At 39.5% G+C, this 21,736-nt stretch overlaps 1 protein-coding gene across 3 annotated transcripts in view; it reads left to right on the top strand.

Annotated features, from left to right (window-relative positions):
* The window catches only part of LOC117330878 (calcium-dependent protein kinase C-like), a 224,205-nt gene that overhangs the window by 39,558 nt on the left and 162,911 nt on the right, over positions 1-21,736 (top strand). The window lies entirely within an intron of this gene.

Here is a 21,736-nt window from a genome sequence, read left to right as displayed (position 1 = left end):
TTCCTGTCTGACCGTTCTATTTTCGTTCTGTTGGGTCTGGGCAGAGCTATTTGGGTCAGGCCTACTGGTCAAGCTTTTGATACAAGCCTTCATATACAGGGCACCCTTGATATTTCCTTCAATTTGCAATTTTGGCTAGTGCTGGGGATGGAGTATACTGATGCATGCAGATTATCAAGCGATCAGATAGATTTGTGTTTTAATCAGCTCTTGTCATTGTGGATAGGAGTAGTGACATGGCGAGTGTGGGTAGTATATAGTGATATGGTCAGTGTGGGTAGTATATAGTGATATGGTCAATGTGGGTAGTAGTGATATGGTCAGTGTGGGTAGTAGTAGTGACATGGCGAGTGTGGGTAGTAGTAATATGGTCAATGTGGGTAGTAGTAGTGATATGGTCAGTGTGGGTAGTAGTAGTGATATGGTCAGTGTGGGTAGTAGTGATATGGTCAGTGTGGGTAGTAGTGACATGGCGAGTGTGGGTAGTAGTGATATGGTGAGTGTGGGTAGTAGTAGTGATATGGTGAGTGTGGGTAGTAGTAGTGATATGGTGAGTGTGGGTAGTAGTGATATGGTGAGTGTGGGTAGTAGTGATATGGTCAGTGTGGGTAGTAGTGATATGGTGAGTGTGGGTAGTAGTGATATGGTGAGTGTGGGTAGTAGTGATATGGTGAGTGTGGGTAGTAGTGATATGGTTAGTGTGGGTAGTAGTGATATGGTCAGTGTGGGTAGTATATAGTGACATGGTCAGTGTGGGTAGTAGTGATATGGTCAGTGTGGGTAGTATATAGTGACATGGTCAGTGTGGGTAGTAGTGATATGGTCAGTGTGGGTAGTAGTGATATGGTCAGTGTGGGTAGTAGTGATATGGTCAGTGTGGGTAGTAGTGATATGGTCAGTGTGGGTAGTAGTGATATGGTCAGTGTGGGTAGTAGTGATATGGTGAGTGTGGGTAGTAGTAGTGATATGGTCAGTGTGGGTAGTAGTGATATGGTCAGTGTGGGTAGTAGTGATATGGTCAGTGTGGGTAGTAGTGATATGGTCAGTGTGGGTAGTAGTAGTGATATGGTCAGTGTGGGTAGTAGTGATATGGTCAGTGTGGGTAGTAATGATATGGTCAGTGTGGGTAGCAGTGATATGGTCAGTGTGGGTAGTAGTGATATGGTCAGTGTGGGTGGTAGTGATATGGTCAGTCTGGGTAGTAGTAGTGATATGGTCAGTGTGGGTAGTATATAGTGACATGGTCAGTGTGGGTAGTAGTGATATGGTCAGTGTGGGTAGTATATAGTGACATGGTCAGTGTGGGTAGTAGTGACATGGTCAGTGTGGGTAGTAGTAGTGATATGGTCAGTGTGGGTAGTATATAGTGACATGGTCAGTGTGGGTAGTAGTGATATGGTCAGTGTGGGTAGTAGTAGTGATATGGTGAGTGTGGGTAGTAGTAGTGATATGGTGAGTGTGGGTAGTAGTGATATGGTGAGTGTGGGTAGTATTGATATGGTCAGTGTGGGTAGTAGTGATATGGTGAGTGTGGGTAGTAGTGATATGGTGAGTGTGGGTAGTAGTGATATGGTCAGTGTGGGTAGTAGTGATATGGTCAGTGTGGGTAGTATATAGTGACATGGTCAGTGTGGGTAGTAGTGATATGGTCAGTGTGGGTAGTAGTGATATGGTCAGTGTGGGTAGTAGTGATATGGTCAGTGTGGGTAGTAGTGATATGGTCAGTGTGGGTAGTAGTGATATGGTCAGTGTGGGTAGTAGTAGTGATATGGTCAGTGTGGGTAGTAGTAGTGATATGGTCAGTGTGGGTAATAGTAGTGATATGGTCAGTGTGGGTAGTAGTGATATGGTCAGTGTGGGTAGTAGTAGTGATATGGTCAGTGTGGGTAGTAGTAGTGATATGGTCAGTGTGGGTAGTAGTGATATGGTCAGTGTGGGTAGTAGTAGTGATATGGTCAGTGTGGGTAGTAGTAGTGATATGGTCAGTGTGGGTAGTAGTGACATGGTCAGTGTTGGTAGTAGTGATATGGTGAGTGTGGGTAGTAGTAGTGATATGGTCAGTGTGGGTAGTAGTGACATGGTCAGTGTGGGTAGTAGTAGTGATATGGTCAGTGTGGGTAGTAGTAGTGATATGGTCAGTGTGGGTAGTAGTAGTGACATGGCGAGTGTGGGTAGTAGTAGTGATATGGTCAGTGTGGGTAGTAGTGATATGGTCAGTGTGGGTAGTAGTAGTGATATGGTCAGTGTGGGTAGTAGTAGTGATATGGTCAGTGTGGGTAGTAGTGATATGGTCAGTGTGGGTAGTAGTGATATGGTCAGGGGTAGTAGTGATATGGTCAGTGTGGGTAGTAGTGATATGGTCAGTGTGGGTAGTAGTAGTGATATGGTCAGTGTGGTTAGTAGTAGTGATATGGTCAGTGTGGGTAGTAGTAGTGATATGGTCAGTGTGGGTAGTAGTAGTGATATGGTCAGTGTGGGTAGTAGTAGTGATATGGTCAGTGTGGGTAGTAGTAGTGATATGGTCAGTGTGGGTAGTAGTGATATGGTCAGTGTGGGTAGTAGTAGTGATATGGTCAGTGTGGGTAGTAGTAGTGACATGGTCAGTGTGGGTAGTAGTGACATGGTCAGTGTGGGTAGTAGTAGTGATATGGTCAGTGTGGGTTACTAAGAAGTGACATGGTCAGTGTGGGTAGTAGTAGTGATATGGTCAGTGTGGGTAGTAGTAGTGATATGGTCAGTGTGGGTAGTAGTGATATGGTCAGTGTGGAAAGGTAAAAGTGACATGGTCAGTTTGGAAAGGTAAAAGAGTTTCTTGTTGATGTTGTCACAGGAAGCCTTGCCTGGACACAGTTATTTTACTGTTCTATTTAGAACCTTGTGATGGTATATACAGTCACCAAATTAATCCATCTGATTTTGTCAGGTTTTGTCTGATTTTGGCCTGATATTGGCCATATCATAACTTGATCAGCTCAAATCATTGTTTGATTCACCTGAGATTTCATTGCTTTATGTCATAATATTAGAAAAAAATCAAAATAAATTTTTGGAAGCTGCAATAATCCAAATACTGCTTGAATATATTGTATATGATACAGTCTAGATACATAAACTTTACTTTGGACCTTGTCTGACATCATATTTTATAAAGTTATCTGATACATATAGTCTGAGGATGCCAAAAGTTACAACAGATGGCACACCTCACCTAATGAATTTTGTACAAGGTTCTCAGCAATGTCAAACTTCACCTCAGGGATTGTTCAAGGTTCTGAGGGATGCCAAAATTCCCCAAAGGTACAAGGTTCAAAGGGATGCCAAAATTCCCCAAAGGTACAATGTTCAAAGGGATGTCAAAATTGCCCAAAGGTACAAGGTTCAAAGGGATGCCAAAATTCCCCAAAGGTACAAGGTTCAAAGGGATGCCAAAATTCCCCAAAGGTACAATGTTCAAAGGGATGTCAAAATTCCCCAAAGGTACAAGGTTCAAAGGGATGCCAAAATTCCCCAAAGGTACAAGGTTCAAAGGGATGCCAGAATTCCCCAAAGGTACCAGGTTCAAAGGGATGCCAGAATTCCCCAAAGGTACAAGGTTCAAAGGGATGCCAGAATTCCTCAAAGGTACAAGGTTCCGAGAGATGCCACAAGAATACCCAAGGTCTCCTACGTGGTGGTTACAAGGTGGAGTCACGTGACCTGTGACCAGTTGTAATACAGGTGTATGATTAACACTATCGGCTATAAGGCAATCTCCCTGTGGTTTTTGTGTAGCAATAGATCAAGGTTTATCAATAAACCTGACAGTGGGGCAATATCACAGAAAAAGATTATGAAAAACTGACATATTGGCATTACTAGTTATGCTGGTATTGTGTATGAAGCATATGATTGTGGATGACAATTTATTAATACCTGGGTAGCAATAATAATTTGTCAATAATGCATGGTTCTGTCAGGAATCAACCTTTACAGGTATAGGAACAACAGTAAATTATCAGTCTAACAGTAATATAATATATACAACTGTGCTATTGTCCTGTATCATAATATAACACAGATTTTCTAGTGGTTTTGTACACAGATGAAGTAGATTAAATCTAGTAATGTAACAGAAAGGCTATGTTAGTACGAAACAGCCTGCCTTAGTACCAGAAAGTCTGTGTTAGTACCAGAAAGTCTGTGTTAATACCAGAAAATCTGTGTTAGTACCAGAAAGTCTGTGTTATTACCAGAAAATCTGTGTTAGTACCAGAAAGTCTGTGTTAGTACCAGAAAGTCTGTGTTAGTACCAGAAAGCCGGTATGGTACCAGTTTGTTGTAAGTATGGTAGACTGAGGGGAATGTTTACTGTTATTGTACTCGACACTTTATACAAAACAAACGTTACTCCCCCCTCATACTCCCCCCTCATACTCCCCCTCGTACCCCCCCTCGTACTCCCCTCGAAACCCCCCCTTGTACTCCCCCTCGTACTCCCCCCCCCCCCCCCCCCCCCCTGTACTCCCCCTCGTACTCCCCCTCGTACTCCCCCCTTGTACCCCCCCTGTGGGTACTCCCCCTCGTACTCCCCCCTCGTACTACCCCTCGTACTCCCCTCGTACCCCCCCTCGTACTCCCCCTCGTCTGACTCCAGCAGTGCTCCCCATGATGGGGATGATACTGTAGACTACACATGTTTGTGTATGTGCTGTGTCCCACTCATCTTAAGTACTCTTGTCATTTATTTACATCTTTAGATCAATGAAATCATTGATTCATTTACAACCTTAAATGTGTTTTTTTTTTTTAAGCTGTGTTGTATATATGATGCTCCAAGGGTAATAAATTGAGTATGAACACATTATTGTGTAACAAAAACCTGAGTATTGGTATACAACTTATATGTAACATGGGATAGCAATGTTAGCATCATAACATCAAGTTCTCGATACACCTGATAATATTCTGGTGATCGTTGGTCAAGGTTAAAGGGTCAAGGTCACATTTGATCCCTTATGAATTGGATACAATATATCCTGTCCAATAGATTTGGTTCACATATATATCATACCCCACCAGAGATGTTGTTTTCATATCTCGCAGACATTTCATAGCTTTCTGTCTTACTTGGCATTGTACATCTCAATACAGAACACGATAATGAGAGTTATGCCCCTTGCTGAAAGGGATGATATATCATTCATTACTTCACTATTGTCTATTATGGTATCAATTAAAAATGGAAATATTTTGATTTGTTGTAGGAGATCCAATAAATTACTAAAGCAATTTAGCCAATAAAATTGTACAATGATTTATTAAAGATTTCTGGTACAAAAGTAGAGTAAGAAAGTGAAGTGACAAATTAGCCATGGCATAAATTATGGAGTCAAATGGTTTATTGGCCAATTTCTACCTATATATATATATATTCCTGCAGTTCACTGATTGCTATCAGACAAGGTTTGTAGGGTTTACAATCATATGATGTACTAAACCTATTATATCCTTTCCCTGAGGGAACCATTTTCTCCACACTATTTCATACAGTGTGGCATATAGTGTTCTTGCTTATCGTGCAATGGCAAAGGCATGATATCTCCCTAGCTATCACTTATAAGAGAACTGTTCCCCGGGGTAAGGGCCATAGTTGATGAGTAGAATAAAACATTAATACACAATCTGTTAAATATTTAATCCTAGGTCTATAAAAATATTCATGGTTCCAGCTGAGGAGTCATAATCAAGAGTCCTTTATTGACGAAATGCTACCACAGCACCAGAGGGAAAATACAATAGACCAGAGCAAAGGATTTTTGTACCTAGAGTGACATAACAGGGTATTCTAACCTAGGGTGACATAACAGGGTATTCTAACCTAGGGTGACATAACAGGGTATTCCAACCTAGGGTGACATAACAGGGTATTCTAACCTAGGGTGACATAACAGGGTATTCTAACCTAGGGTGTTATAACAGGGTATTCTAACCTAGGGTGACATAACAGGGTATTCTAACCTAGGGTGACATAACAGGGTATTCTAACCTAGGGTGACATAACAGGGTATTCTAACCTAGGGTGACATAGAAGGGTATTCTAACCTAGGGTGACATAACAGGGTATTCTAACCTAGGGTGACATAGAAGGGTATTCTAACCTAGGGTGACATAACAGGGTATTCCAACCTAGGGTGACATAACAGGGTATTCTAACCTAGGGTGACATAACAGGGTATTCTAACCTAGGGTGTCATAACAGGGTATTCTAACCTAGGGTGACATAACAGGGTATTCTAACCTTGGGTGACATAACAGGGTATTCTAACCTAGGGTGACATAACAGGGTATTCTAACCTAGGGTGACATAGAAGGGTATTCTAACCTAGGGTGACATAACAGGGTATTCTAACCTAGGGTGACATAACAGAGTATTCTAACCTAGGGTGACATAGAAGGGTATTCTAACCTAGGGTGACATAACAGGGTATTCCAACCTAGGGTGACATAACAGGGTATTCTAACCTAGGGTGACATAACAGGGTATTCCAACCTAGGGTGACATAACAGGGTATGCTAACCTAGGGTGACATAGAAGGGTATTCTAACCTAGGGTGACATAACAGGGTATTCTAACCTAGGGTGACATAACAGGGTATTCTAACCTAGGGTGACATAACAGAGTATTCTAACCTAGGGTGACATAACAGGGTATTCTAACCTAGGGTGACATAGCAGGGTATTCTAACCTAGGGTGACATAGCAGGGTATTCTAACCTAGGGTGACATAACAGGGTATTCCAACCTAGGGTGACATAACAGGGTATGCTAACCTAGGGTGACATAACAGGGTATTCTAACCTAGGGTGACATAACAGGGTATTCTAACCTAGGGTGACATAGCAGGGTATTCTAACCTAAGGTGACATAGCAGGGTATTCTAACCTAGGGTGACATAGCAGGGTATTCTAACCGAGGGTGACATAACAGGGTATTCCAACCTAGGGTGACATAACAGGGTATGCTAACCTAGGGTGACATAACAGGGTATTCTAACCTAGGGTGACATAACAGGGTATTCTAACCTAGGGTGTCATCGTTGTTCTGATGACAGCTACCTTATATCTCAAACATGTCAACAACGCTCTCCAATAAATCGGACCATTGAATGAATCTCCGTGATGGGCGCGCCGTTTTTACACACTCATTACCTGGATTTTTGGTGAGACCTTGTGTGTACATATGTATCCACGGCAGATTTGTCTGGATTGTTAACTCTCTACCTTCTGGGACGTTGTGTCTCGACCCCCACTGTATTAAGTACTGTATGAGTTTATTCAGAGTGGTTGATACTTAGTGAAGACTCAGTGCATGAACATAGATATATTACCTGTATGTATGCCAGAGGGAACCTCATCTCTGACAGTAAGAGGCAGTGGATGAGGAGGAGATCAGGCAATTCATTCTCATTCTAAGAAATTTACCTGGAAATTTGACTTCATTATTATCAATGGTCAGAATATCTGCCCATAAAACCCATGTCTGGTAAAAAGCCCATCTGTGTCTATTGCAGTTTAGTAAAAATGCTTATAAATATTGTAACACATGAACCAAAATTAGTGCGGGACAGTGGAACCCTGAGTTGTTACAAGATATGATGTAACGGCAGTGACTAAGATTACCAATTGATTGACTGGGTATGGTAAATATACATCTACCTAGCTGGTACCACATACTGCTGTATGCTACAGGAACTGCCTCTGTCTAGTTAGTGGAGAAAATATCATCCTCGGCACTTCAGCACAATCAGCAAATGCTTCAGGAAGTGGAAATTGATTACAGTTGTGTCAGTCGAGAAACAATATCAGATAAATTGGAAACTTTTAAATATAGCTTGGCATGAATTCAGTGTGTGCACAAAATAGAGAAAATTGATCGGGCTCTGCACTGTGCCTTATCAGTAACAAATTACTTACAAGTATGAGCACATTAAGATTTATAGCTGTTTTGATAATGTAACGCTTTCCCTATTTAAGTAGAGGAGGACATGTTGGGGCCACTTACGCTATATACAAAACCAATATATATAATCTATATATAATCTTACCCTATATACAAAACCAATATATATAAACCCAATATAAAAATCCAATTAATGAACCATTAAAATATATATATATAATTTACCCTGTATATAAAACCTATATATAAACCCTCTATGTAAACACAGTTATAAACCCTTTATATCAATCCTATATGAACCTATATATCAATCGGATATATAAAACCTATATATATAAACGCTTTATATAAAACTTCTATATGAAACCCTCTATATAAGACCAAATAAACCTATATATCAACCTAATATATAAAATCTATATATTAATCCAATATATAAAACATATAAATAAGCCTATATATAAACTCTAGATATAAAACTACCTTTTGTAACCCTATATATAAAACCTATACATACACGTATAAACCCTATATATAGACCCTATATATAAACCCTATATATAAACCCTATATATAAATCCTATATATAAACCCTATATATAAACCCTATATATAAACCCTAAATATAAAACCTCTATACAAACCAAATAAATCAACTCCTATATAAACCTATATAAACCTAAACTGATTGTACATCATCATCAAACTCTATACAGTAATGATGTAGTTCTACAAAACTAAACAGTGACAATGTATATATTCTATGAAACTGAACAGTAATGATGTACATATTCTACAAAACTCAACAGTAATGATGTAGTTCTACAAAACTCAACAGCAATGATGTAGATATTTTACAAATCTCAACAGTAATGATGTAGTTTTACAAAACTCAACAGTAATGATGTAGTTCTACAAAACTCAACTGTAATGATGTAGTTCTACAAAACTCAATAGTAATAATGTAGATATTCTACAAAACTCAACAGTAATGATGCAGTTCTACAAACCTCAACAGTAATGATGTACATATTCTACAAAACTCAACAGCAATGATGTAGATATTCTACAAAACTCAACAGTAATGATGTAGTTCTACAAAACTCAACAGTAATGATGTAGATATTCTACAAAACTCAACAGTAATGATGTAGATATTCTACAAAACTCAACAGTAATGATGTAGATATTCTACAAAACTCAACAGCAATGATGTAGATATTCTACAAAACTCAACAGTAATGATGTAGTTCTACAAAACTCAACAGTAATGATGTAGATATTCTACAAAACTCAACAGTAATGATGTAGATATTCTACAAAACTCAATAGTAATGATGTACATATTCTACAAAACTCAACAGTAATGATGTACATATTCTACAAAACTCAACAGTAATGATGTAGATATTCTACAAAACTCAACAGTTATGATTTACATATTCTACAAAACTCAACAGTTATGATGTAGATATTCTTCAAAACTCAACAGTAATGGTGTAGATATTCTTCAAAACTCAACAGTAATGATGTAGATATTCTACAAAATTTACAGTGTTGAGATAGTACCTTTTCTACAAAACTCAACAGCAATATTTACTGATAGTTTATGTTGAAAATTATGTAAGAAAAAACAAGTTGTCAAGTAGATCTTAGATATTGTCATCAGAATCGAGTTTCCCTCCTACAACAGAGGGTTGGTAATTATGTATAGAGATATGGACCGTCACTGTACGTGGTGATGCATTTTGATGCGTATACTGTCAGTATCCAATGCTATTTGACGTTCACCTTATAAACTTCTGTAGAATAGAGTCAAGATGATGAATTGTGTCTGTCAAAGAAGTATATAAATATATTGTTACTACATCTAATGTGATTGTGGAGTGTAAAATTAACATGCGGCCTGGTAATTAGGCTGGGAATTACTGGTACGTGTCCTGCATTTCACAAATTTTGTAGGTTGGGTGAAGGACGAATATTTCAAACTTACAAAATTTCCTGGTATATTGCCTATACCAGCATACATGAGATATCTGAGATCGAGCCTGTGTGTTATTATGATACATTTGTACAATTAGTCCAGGTGTGACAGCCTTTACGTAGACAGGTAAGGCACGACTAAGACCTGTTGTTATCGTACTTACTAACTCACCTAGTACCTCTAATTAGTGTCGGGCATTTATTGCTTCTGTCCAGCCTGACTTTTCACTGACATGTGTGCAGATCCATCATCCATGACAAATGTTACCATTCCAGTCATGCCTGACCGGGGATGACCTCCATTGACCTCCATTGACCTTCCTTGACCCCAGTGTGCCACAATGATAGCAGTTTTACCTGTCTATACCTGGTGGAAGTACATAACAACATAATGAGATTGTTATGATAATGACTCGAGGCTATACAGATTCATATACAAATATAATTTAGTAGTTGATTTATTTAAAACTTTCTACTATAACAGATTCCAATTTCCCTTTAGTGCTGTTTGAGAATTGCCTTTTGAGCTGTATATATCTGTCACACACACAGATATTATCTCAGGCCCACCAGGAACTGTACACCTAGCATACATTTACATAACAGGGGATTACATATCATGTATGCATTCAGTCACTGAAAGCTGGGGAACACATGAGCACCAAACACCATGTTGTTCAAAGCAATATATAATCATAGTTCATGCTTGTTATAAATGTTATATATTGTTCATGATGTTATGAATTTTACATATAATAAAACACTGATGATAAAGTTTTAATTATCATATTGATATTTATTGAACTCTACCTCTTTGACAATGTCTGTCATATTAGCTAATTATAAAATCTTGAATTAAAATCACAAGAGGCCTGGTTGTGTGTAGTATGTAATGTATTGCAGAGACTTAATTGTGATATATATACCTATAGAATAGTCTTGTTTTTAGTGCTTGACCAAATGGGTGCTGCCATTTCAAAAATCTTGATCCAATCAACTAGCTGATCACATGATTACCTACCATGATTCATATCAAAATGATGGTCATGCATGAACTTATTGTTTCAACAGAGTTCATTGTCCTCAGCTAATGTATTACAGTGGTTAAGTGAAGGATATAGACTATACGTATATATGTCCAGAATATTGTGGGGTCAGAGTAATTAGGTGATATATAATATTTTGACATGGTGATCACAGTGACCAACAGTGAAAACTGTTTGTCACCTATAAAAAAAATTAGCCCAAGAAAATAAAATTTTAAAAATTATGATAAAATGTGTGGTTATTTAGATAAACAGTAGAATGTTACAAGGTGACAGCTAGAGTCAGTCGGTCACATACCTCAAATCTTAGTTTCAGATCTCTGTATATTTCGTCATAATTTTAAGAAATATTTTCTTGTGCTAAATTTTAAGAAATGCTGTACTTCTGAATGCTTGTTGTGTGTTATCTAATCTACATACAAATTACTGGGAGCGAGATTTTGTTGTTCTATAAGGAATTACATAGCTGCACAACTTCAGGAAGGAAACATACACTTGATGGCTGTCGTTTTCTCACAAGGATCTGTCCATATACTCACTCTGGTAAAGGGAAAAACACCGGCAATTATTCCAACACCGGACTGACATTGTTCACCAATTAAACTCCCAGAGGGAGAGGTAGTGACATTGATGTCGTAGTCGGCACATTTCTGAATATCTATAACGCTATACCATTGGTTTGTATACAGATGACAGCAAATGAATTTAATACCAGAATTATACTAATTTTACTAGCCCTTGTTGCAACCACAAAATTTCTACAAACACTTTTCACACTTCTACATCAGGAAAACACACTAGTGGTTATAAATATCCCTGCACTAAGCATCCGTGTGCAATTCTATTGGCAACTTACCGGTGTTATATCTATAGACTAATAATATAGAGACAGTTTGATCGGGATAATTAGATCGGACAAAACAGTACTGAGAAAGTTTGATCTGAATATCAAAACAAGAAAAAACACTACGGAGACAGTTTGATTGGGATGTTAAAACAGGATGTTAAAACTTTAGACAAAACATGACCAAGACAGTTTGATCGGGATGTTAAACCCGGATATTAAAACTAGACAAAACACGACCAAGACAGTTTGATCGGGATGTTAAACCCGGATATTAAAACTAGACAAAACACAACCAAGACAGTTTGATCGGGATGTTAAACCCGGATATTAAAACTAGACAAAACACGACCAAGACAGTTTGATCGGGATGTTAAACCCGGATATTTAAACTAGACAAAACACGACCAAGACAGTTTGATCGGAATGTTAAACCCGGATGTTAAAACTAGACAAAACACGACCAAGACAGTTTGATCGGGATGTTAAACCCGGATATTAAAACTAGACAAAACACTATATATAGAGAAAGTTTGATCGGGATGTTAAAACAGGATGTTAAAACTAGACAGACATTGTATGGAGCTGGACACTAGAGGGGTGTTACACAGGAATTAAAAGCCTTGCACACATGTACAGATGCAGATGTGATTGTACTGTTAGGTAGGTCACATGACCTTGATCTTTGGTAAACACAAATTACCTACAGTGCTGGTGTGACTAACCAAATGAGTTATTTATGTGTACCATCAAGATACCATGCTGTTATTTACCAGTGTCACTAAAACGTGAAATAGAAAGTCTTTCTACTGAAGTGTACTATTTACAATTACACAATTTTATTCATAGATGTTAAATGGGTACGCTGGGAAGAAACTTTCCTAATGTAAAATATGAGAGAATATTTTGAATGCACAGCATCAAAAGGAAAGATAGATATCATGTCAGGTGAAGAAACTCTAAGCCAGCAAAATTGACCTTCTTATCTTTTCCTCTTTTGTATAAACATATAAAAGGAATTATATTATAAATAATGCCATCCACTTTTTACGGTGTAATACTTTCTTATACTTCAACCTTCTTAATTTATTGTACACAATTCAATGAACCCTAATACATCCATCAGAAAGGGAAGCTTGAAAAAACTAATTTTAAGGTAAAGGTCTGTGAAAAATACAGTCTATACACATGTACAATGTCCATCACCAGGATTTGTCAAAATATGGTCTACACACATGTACAATATCCATCACCAGGGTTTGTCAAAATATGGTCTACACATGTACAATCTCCGTCACCTGGGTTTAAAAATTGAACAATATCTATCGCCATGGTTTGTCAAAATGTTAACACTACATATTGTCTTGCTTCATTAATTAGTAATATGATATTGCTATGACTTTTTCAGCAACAATTGTAAAAAATTATTAGATTTATTTGCACATTTACATATAGATAGAACACCTCGCCCCAATTTTCACAAAACAAGATCAGTAAGCAACATATGTAAGATTAGAACTGTAACACTTAGGACTCTAGGACATTTTGTTGGTCTGATCTTCAAAAAAAATTACCTGGGAAAAAATAGTGGACAGTCTGTTAGCATTTCAGCATGAGAAGTTGGTTATCAATAGGGGCCGCGGTGGCCGAGTGGTTAAGGTACATGTCCCGACACTTTAACACTAGCCCTCCACCTCTGGGTCATGAGTTTGAAACCAACATGGGGCAGTTGCCTGGTACTGACCGTAGGCCGGTTGTTTTTCTCCAGGTACTCAGGCTTTCCCTCGCCTCCAAAACCTGTTCTGTCCTTAAATGACCATGATTGTTATTATTATAGGACGGTATAAACAAAATAAACCAAATGGTTAACAATGTCCTTAAATGACCATGATTGTTATTATTATAGGACGGTAAACAAAATAAACCAAATGGTTAACAATGTCCTTAAATGACCATGGTTGTTATTATTATAGGACGGTAAACAAAATAAACCAAATGGTTAACAACGTCCTTAAATGACCATTGTTGTTATTATTATAGGACGGTAAACAAAATAAACCAAATGGTTAACAACGTCCTTAAATGACCATGATTGTTATTATTATAGGACGGTAAACAAAATAAACCAAATGGTTAACAGTGTCCTTAAATGACCATGATTGTTATTATTATAGGACGGTAAACAAAATAAACCAAATGGTTAACAGTGTCCTTAAATGACCATGGTTGTTATTATTATAGGACGGTAAACAAAATAAACCAAATGGTTAACAACGTCCTTAAATGACCATGGTTGTTATTATTATAGGACGGTAAACAAAATAAACCAAATGGTTAACAACGTCCTTAAATGACCATGATTGTTATTATTATAGGACGGTAAACAAAATAAACCAAATGGTTAACAATATGGATGTGGCCACTGGTTTTGACTGTGATGTAAGTGCTTGACACAGCTGGGTCCTATCTAACAACATGGCTGGAAATGAAATAGAATTTTATTGTGCAATTTACTCTGTACAAAACTTTACAAGAGTACTGGGAACAGACATCTACAGTTAATTCACCAATTATTACAATGGTACCTAAGTTTATTTCCAATATATTGCAAAACTTGACTGGAAATTTAAAAATGTAGTGATGATTTCTTTCCTGTGCAGACATGATCGTGTCCTTTGAGATTCATTGAAACTAAGTTACCATGGAAACGTTTCCAGTAATTTAACTTTAATCACAAACCACATACTGTTGTTGGTAAGTGAGGGCTACAATGTCACACCATATTCTGTATATACATGATTTTGATGGCAAGAATATTACGAAAAGTTGGTTTAAAGAACACCTGTGTAAAGAGACCACTTTCCAAAATTCCTGCTGTAATCACTATATTAACTGAACCTATATTAAGGGACCACTCACAGTTAATTGAACCTGTAATAAGGGACCACTCACAACTAATTGAACCTGTATTATGCGACCACACAGTTATTTAAACCTGTATTAAAGGACCACTCACAGTTAATTAAACCTGTATTAAGGGACACATTGCTTACTGTTAATTGAACCTGATCAAGGGACGACTCACATTAACTTGAACCTGTATTAAGGGACTCACAGTTCTGTACCTGTATTAAGGAACCACTCTCAGTAAAAAGAACATGTATTTAAGATACCATGCAGTGACAGTTAATTGAACCTGTATTGATGGATCAGCCAAAGTAAACTGAACCAGTAATGAATGGTCATCACTTGCAATATAAGACTGCTTTACTGACTTACTTGCTGTTGATCCTTATTATATTTCATTCTATGTAAAAGAATTTTAAACATACTGGTATAGTAGCTAGGAATACAATTATCAAATTGTAACTAGCATACACATGTGAGTGTATCTCTATTCAATGACAAAAGACAATGCCACAAGGAAGAAAGAACTGTCATAACACCAGGAAACACCAGGAGGACTTTTAAGTAAGGAAGTTGGTGTACAATTTTATGGAGTATTCCAAATTAAAGGCACAAGTTTAAGATATAACCTTACAAAAACATTTTAGTATACAATTTTATGGAGTATTCTAAATTAAAGGCACAAGTTTAAGATATCCTTACAAAAACATTGGCCTTTTTAATTGATATTACTATGGAATGTGTAATGGAAACATACAAAAGTTTATTATTGGTATTTTTAATTCATTTATTTGATTGGAGAGTTGTTTCCCTGAAAACCGGACATATATTTTTCACATGAATATTGTTGACACTTAATGACTTTAAGGAAGTAGTATTATATGTATAGATTTGTAAGTACACATGTGTCATTCAGTGTCAGACAACACAGGGTTGATTTTAGGATGGGACAGTTTCCATGGTGACAGATATATACATGTCACTTGTGTTCGTTTCCTGATAGGTTTCCTATACTTACACACCTCTCAGTATTACTGTAGGTGAGTTAAAAATAACCTAATTCAAAGTAATATCCTGTTGTTTTTTTGTCACGTCATTTATAAATTTAAACCAAGCTCATAATTCTAGACTTAAGTCTTGATTACATATCTGCTTATTATAGGAAATGCAGATATATACAGGGAGAGTGCTTTTTATTCCCACCCCATGCACAGACAAGGTCATTTTGTGGTAGGGCCTCCTTAAGCAGCTGGTGGCTACCTCACTGAACATCATACAAGAGGCCTGTCATGTACTATCTTAAGCTGTTGGGTAAAGGGTCTTGACCCTGCAACCACTATGTCACAGGATGGTCAAAGCTTTCTGAGAAACACATAGCCTCCTGGATAGGGATCAAAGCTTGTACACGTCAGATATTAACCCTAGGTTGGGTCAGTCGACATAGCCTCCTGGATAGGGATCAAAGCTTGTACACGTCAAATATTAACCCTAGGTTGGGTCAGTCGACATAGCCTCCTGGATAGGGATCAAAGCTTGTACACGTCAGATATTAACCCTAGGTTGGGTCAGTCGACATAGCCTCCTGGATAGGGATCAAAGCTTGTACACGTCAGATATTAACCCTAGGTTGGGTCAGTCGACATAGCCTCCTGGATAGGGATCAAAGCTTGTACACGTCAGATATTAACCCTAGGTTGGGTCAGTCGACATAGCCTCCTGGGTCGGGATCAAAGCTTGTACACGTCAGATATTAACCCTAGGTTGGGTCAGTCGACATAGCCTCCTGGATAGGGATCAAAGCTTGTACACGTCAGATATTAACCCTAGGTTGGGTCAGTCGACATAGCCTCCTGGATAGGGATCAAAGCTTGTACACGTCAGATATTAACCCTAGGTTGGGTCAGTCGACATAGCCTCCTGGATAGGGATCAAAGCTTGTACACGTCAGATATTAACCCTAGGTTGGGTTAGTTGACATAGCCTCCTGGGATCGGGATCAAAGCTTGTACACGTCAGATATTAACCCTAGGTTGGGTTAGTTGACATAGCCTCCTGGGTCGGGATCAAAGCTTGTACACGTCAGATATTAACCCTAGGTTGGGTTAGTTGACATAGCCTCCTGGATAGGGATCAAAGCTTGTACACGTCAGATATTAACCCTAGGTTGGGTTAGTTGACATAGCCTCCTGGATAGGGATCAAAGCTTGTACACGTCAAATATTAACCCTAGGTTGGGTCAGTCGACATAGCCTCCTGGATTGGGATCAAAGCTTGTACACGTCAGATATTAACCCTAGGTTGGGTCAGTCGACATAGCCTCCTGGATAGGGATCAAAGCTTGTACACGTCAGATATTAACCCTAGGTTGGGTCAGTCGACATAGCCTCCTGGATAGGGATCAAAGCTTGTACACGTCAGATATTAACCCTAGGTTGGGTTAGTCGACATAGCCTCCTGGATAGGGATCAAAGCTTGTACACGTCAGATATTAACCCTAGGTTGGGTCAGTCGACATAGCCTCCTGGATAGGGATCAAAGCTTGTACACGTCAAATATTAACCCTAGGTTGGGTTAGTCGACATAGCCTCCTGGATAGGGATCAAAGCTTGTACACGTCAGATATTAACCCTAGGTTGGGTCAGTCGACATAGCCTCCTGGATAGGGTTCAAAGCTTGTACACGTCAAATATTAACCCTAGGTTGGGTCAGTCGACATAGCCTCCTGGATAGGGATCAAAGCTTGTACACGTCAGATATTAACCCTAGGTTGGGTCAGTCGACATAGCCTCCTGGATAGGGATCAAAGCTTGTACACATCAAATATTAACCCTAGGTTGGATTAGTCGACAAAGCCTCCTGGGTAGGGATCACAGCTTGTAAACGTCAAATATTAACCCTAGGTTGGGTTAGTTGACATAGCTTCCTGGGTAGGGATCAAAGCTTGTACACGTCAGATATTAACCCTAGGTTGGGTTAGTCGACATAGCCTCCTGGGTAGGGATCAAAGCTTGTACACGTCAGATATTAACCCTAGGTTGGGTTAGTCTGAAAAAAATGCTCTCCAAACAGCGTTATTGTGGCCCTTACAAGGGAAAGTGAGTATGTGGGAGACAGTATGATGTCATGATATAAAGTAGAAACAGATACACATGGGGGACATGATCACAGGTACACCAGGGGGACATGATCACAGGTACATCAGGGGGACATGATCACAGGTACACCTGGGGGACATGATCACAGGTACACCAGGGGGACATGATCACAGGTACACCAGGGGGACATGATCACAAGTACACCAGGGGGACATGATCACAGGTACACCAGGGGGACATGATCACAGGTACACCAGGGGGACATGATCACAGGTACACCAGGGGGACATGATCACAGGTATACCATTGGGACATGATCACAGGTATACCAGTGGGACTTGATCACAGGTACACCAGGGGGACATGATCGCAGGTACACCAGGGGGACATGATCACAGGTATACCATTGGGACATGATCACAGGTACACCTGGGGGACATGATCACAGGTACACCAGGGGGACATGATCACAGGTACATCAGGGGGACATGATCACAGGTATACCATTGGGACATGATCACAGGTATACCATTGGGACATGATCACAGGTACACCAGGGGGACTTGATCACAGGTACACCAGGGGGACATGATCACAGGTATACCAGGCGGACATGATCACAGGTACACCAGGGGGACATGATCACAGTTACAACGAGGACATGATCACAGGTACAACGGGGACATGATCACAGGTATACCAGTGGGACATGATCACAGGTATACCAGTGGGACATGATCACAGGTATACCAGTGGGACATGATCACAGGTATACCAGTGGGACATGATCACAGGTACACCAGGGGGACATGATCACAGGTACACCAGGGGGACATGATCACAGGTACACCAGGGGGACATGATCACAGGTACACCAGTGGGACATGATCACAGGTACACCAGGGGGACATGATCACAGGTACACCAGGGGGACATGATCACAGGTACACCAGGGGGACATGATCACAGGTATACCATTGGGACATGATCACAGGTACACCTGGGGGACATGATCACAGGTACACCAGGGGGACATGATCACAGGTACACCAGGGGGACATGATCACAGGTACACCAGGGGGACATGATCACAGGTACACCAGCACCAGGTATCATATTAAATTATCGCTATGATCACAGTATCTTTTCACATCAGTCGCTGCAACAGCAGGACCTCTCCAGATACAGATAGTTAAGTTGTCAAACAATGCTTACATCAATATATCTGATTGTGTAGAGGTACGGCCTGGGTTTGTGTAGAGGTACGGCCTGGGTTTGTGTAGAGGTACGGCCTGGGTTTGTGTAGAGGTACTACGGCCTGGGTTTGTGTAGAGGTACGGCCTGGGTTTGTGTAGAGGTACGGCCTGGGTTTGTGTAGAGGTACGGCCTGGGTTTGTGTAGAGGTACGGCCTGGGTTTGTGTAGAGGTACGGCCTGGGTTTGTGTAGAGGTACGGCCTGGGTTTGTGTAGAGGTACGGCCTGGGTTTGGGTGGAGGTACGGCCTGGGTTTGTGTGGAGGTACGGCCTGGGTTTGTGTGGAGGTACGGCCTGGGTTTGTGTAGAGGTACGGCCTGGGTTTGTGTAGAGGTACGGCCTGGGTTTGTGTAGAGGTACGGCCTGGGTTTGTGTAGATGGTACGGCCTGGGTTTGTGTAGAGGTACGGCCTGGGTTTGTGTAGAGGCACAGCCTGGGTTTGTGTAGAGGTACGGCCTGGGTTTGTGTAGAGGTACGGCCTGGGTTTGTGTAGAGGTACTACGGCCTGGGTTTGTGTAGAGGTACGGCCTGGGTTTGTGTAGAGGTACGGCCTGGGTTTGTGTAGAGGTACGGCCTGGGTTTGTGTAGAGGTACGGCCTGGGTTTGTGTAGAGGTACTACGGCCTGGGTTTGTGTAGAGGTACGGCCTGGATTTGTGTGGAGGTACGGCCTGGGTTTGTGTAGAGGTACGGCCTGGGTTTGTGTAGAGGTACGGCCTGGGTTTATAGAAGTATTTATATTTACAGTTTTATATTGAATTGTTTGGAATACTGATCTGGTGACTTGATATTACCCATTGTCATCTGATCCTGTACTACTAACCACAATACACATGTCAGAGCAATTATCAAAGTGGAAATGACACTCTCCATGAAGTGTGCTATTACTTCACATTAAATTGATCAGCTCTCAGTTATTTTTGTTTTTTTGGATGCTCTTGTTTCCTTGGATATTAAAGTTTCCTCAATTGTTACTGATTCCTGTTAATGGTTTTAGATTGTTCTAATTCCGAATGTAGCTAATGGAGGTTATTTTTGTGGTTGCCATTAATAAATTGGGCATCATTTATGTTGAGTACCACTTAATTCAGTAGGGTTGTATGGTGACTTTGTTGATTCCAGCCCCTCTGAGTTTAGAAGCGTTATATGGTGACTTTGTTGATTCCAGTCCCTCTGAATTCAGTAGGGTTATATGGTGACTTTGTTGATTCCAGTCCCTCTGAATTCAGTAGAGTTATATGGTGACTTTGTTGATTCCAGTCCCTCTGAATTCAGTAGGGTTATATGGTGACTTTGTTGATTCCAGTCCCTCTGAATTCAGTAGGGTTATATGGTGATTTTGTTGATTCCAGTCCCTCTGAATTCAGTAGGGTTATATGGTGGCTTTGATGATTCCAGTCCCTCTGAATTCAGTAGGGTTATATGGTGACTTTGTTGATTCCAGTCCCTCTGAATTCAGTAGGGTTATATGGTGACTTTGATGATTCCAGTCCCTCTGAATTCATTAGGGTTATATGGTGACTTTGATGATTCCAGTCCCTCTGAATTCAGTAGGGTTATATGGTGACTTTGTTGATTCCAGTCCCTCAGAATTCAGTAGGGTTGTATATACAATGGAACTTCGTTAACTCGAACTCGACAAGACCGCGAGAAAACTTTGAATTATCCAAGTGTTCGAATTAAGCGACTTAAATTGTCATTTTTGGTGCAAAGTTTGATCAATATTTGTCAACATTATATAATCATTATAACTCCGCTCTGTCGCTCTTCAGTTAAGTGTAAAGATTGGTCAATACATGTAAATGTATATGTAATATTTCGTTCTGTCACTCGTAGTTTGGTGTAGGTTCGCCGATATACAGTCTCGATAAAGTTTCTCTCGCTTAGTCACTTCAAGAACGGTCTGATGTAAATAACATATGTCATGTTTGTAAAAGGAATAACGATAAAATGGAATACAACCAAATAACAATTTATTAATCTTATATCAAATAACCGTTTAAATTTAACACAGATTATATGTAAAACATAACAGAAGCATTACCTTATATTGGACATATAAAATACTGTTTGAAAGTCCTACTTATGTTTTACCGACAACCATGCCATTTCTATGTGTATTAGCACAGGAAGTTGGGCTGCGCGTGTGCGTATAAAATGTTACTGTTACTGAGTTGGCGTGTTATCAGATTTAATAGACAGCGCTGACCGTTACAGTCGTACTCTGAACACCTCGGTAGTAATTACGCTATTGTTTCAGCAGTTTAAAGATTTAATAGGCACCAGTGACTGTTTCATTTCTACACCTGTAAAAACATCAGCCGAGTAAATCTACTGGTGTGTCAGAGATTAGTTCCGCTTGAGCGAACGGGTAGATGAGTTGTTGACTATATGGTGTGTACTATTATCGGCGACCGCCTTAGAACATTACCTAATGTAAGTAAAAACAGTACTTTTTATTGTTATAAGATTCCACCGACAATTTCTTTAATGAATGTTTAAGATGCCACCGACAATTGCTTTAATGAATTTATGAAACACTTGCAATAGCATATAATAATTGGTAGGTTTGTAGTGCCGATACAAATGGAATTTCGATGTTGAAAAAATGTCGGCGTTTACCACCAATAGTTGTTGGACACACAAATAATACTTCGAGTTATTCGATCAT

This window comes from Pecten maximus, chromosome 1, assembly GCF_902652985.1.
Source record: "Pecten maximus chromosome 1, xPecMax1.1, whole genome shotgun sequence".
Lineage (NCBI taxonomy): Eukaryota > Metazoa > Mollusca > Bivalvia > Pectinida > Pectinidae > Pecten > Pecten maximus.
Note: the sequence above shows the minus strand (reverse complement) of the source record. Positions and strands in the feature narration are given on the sequence as shown.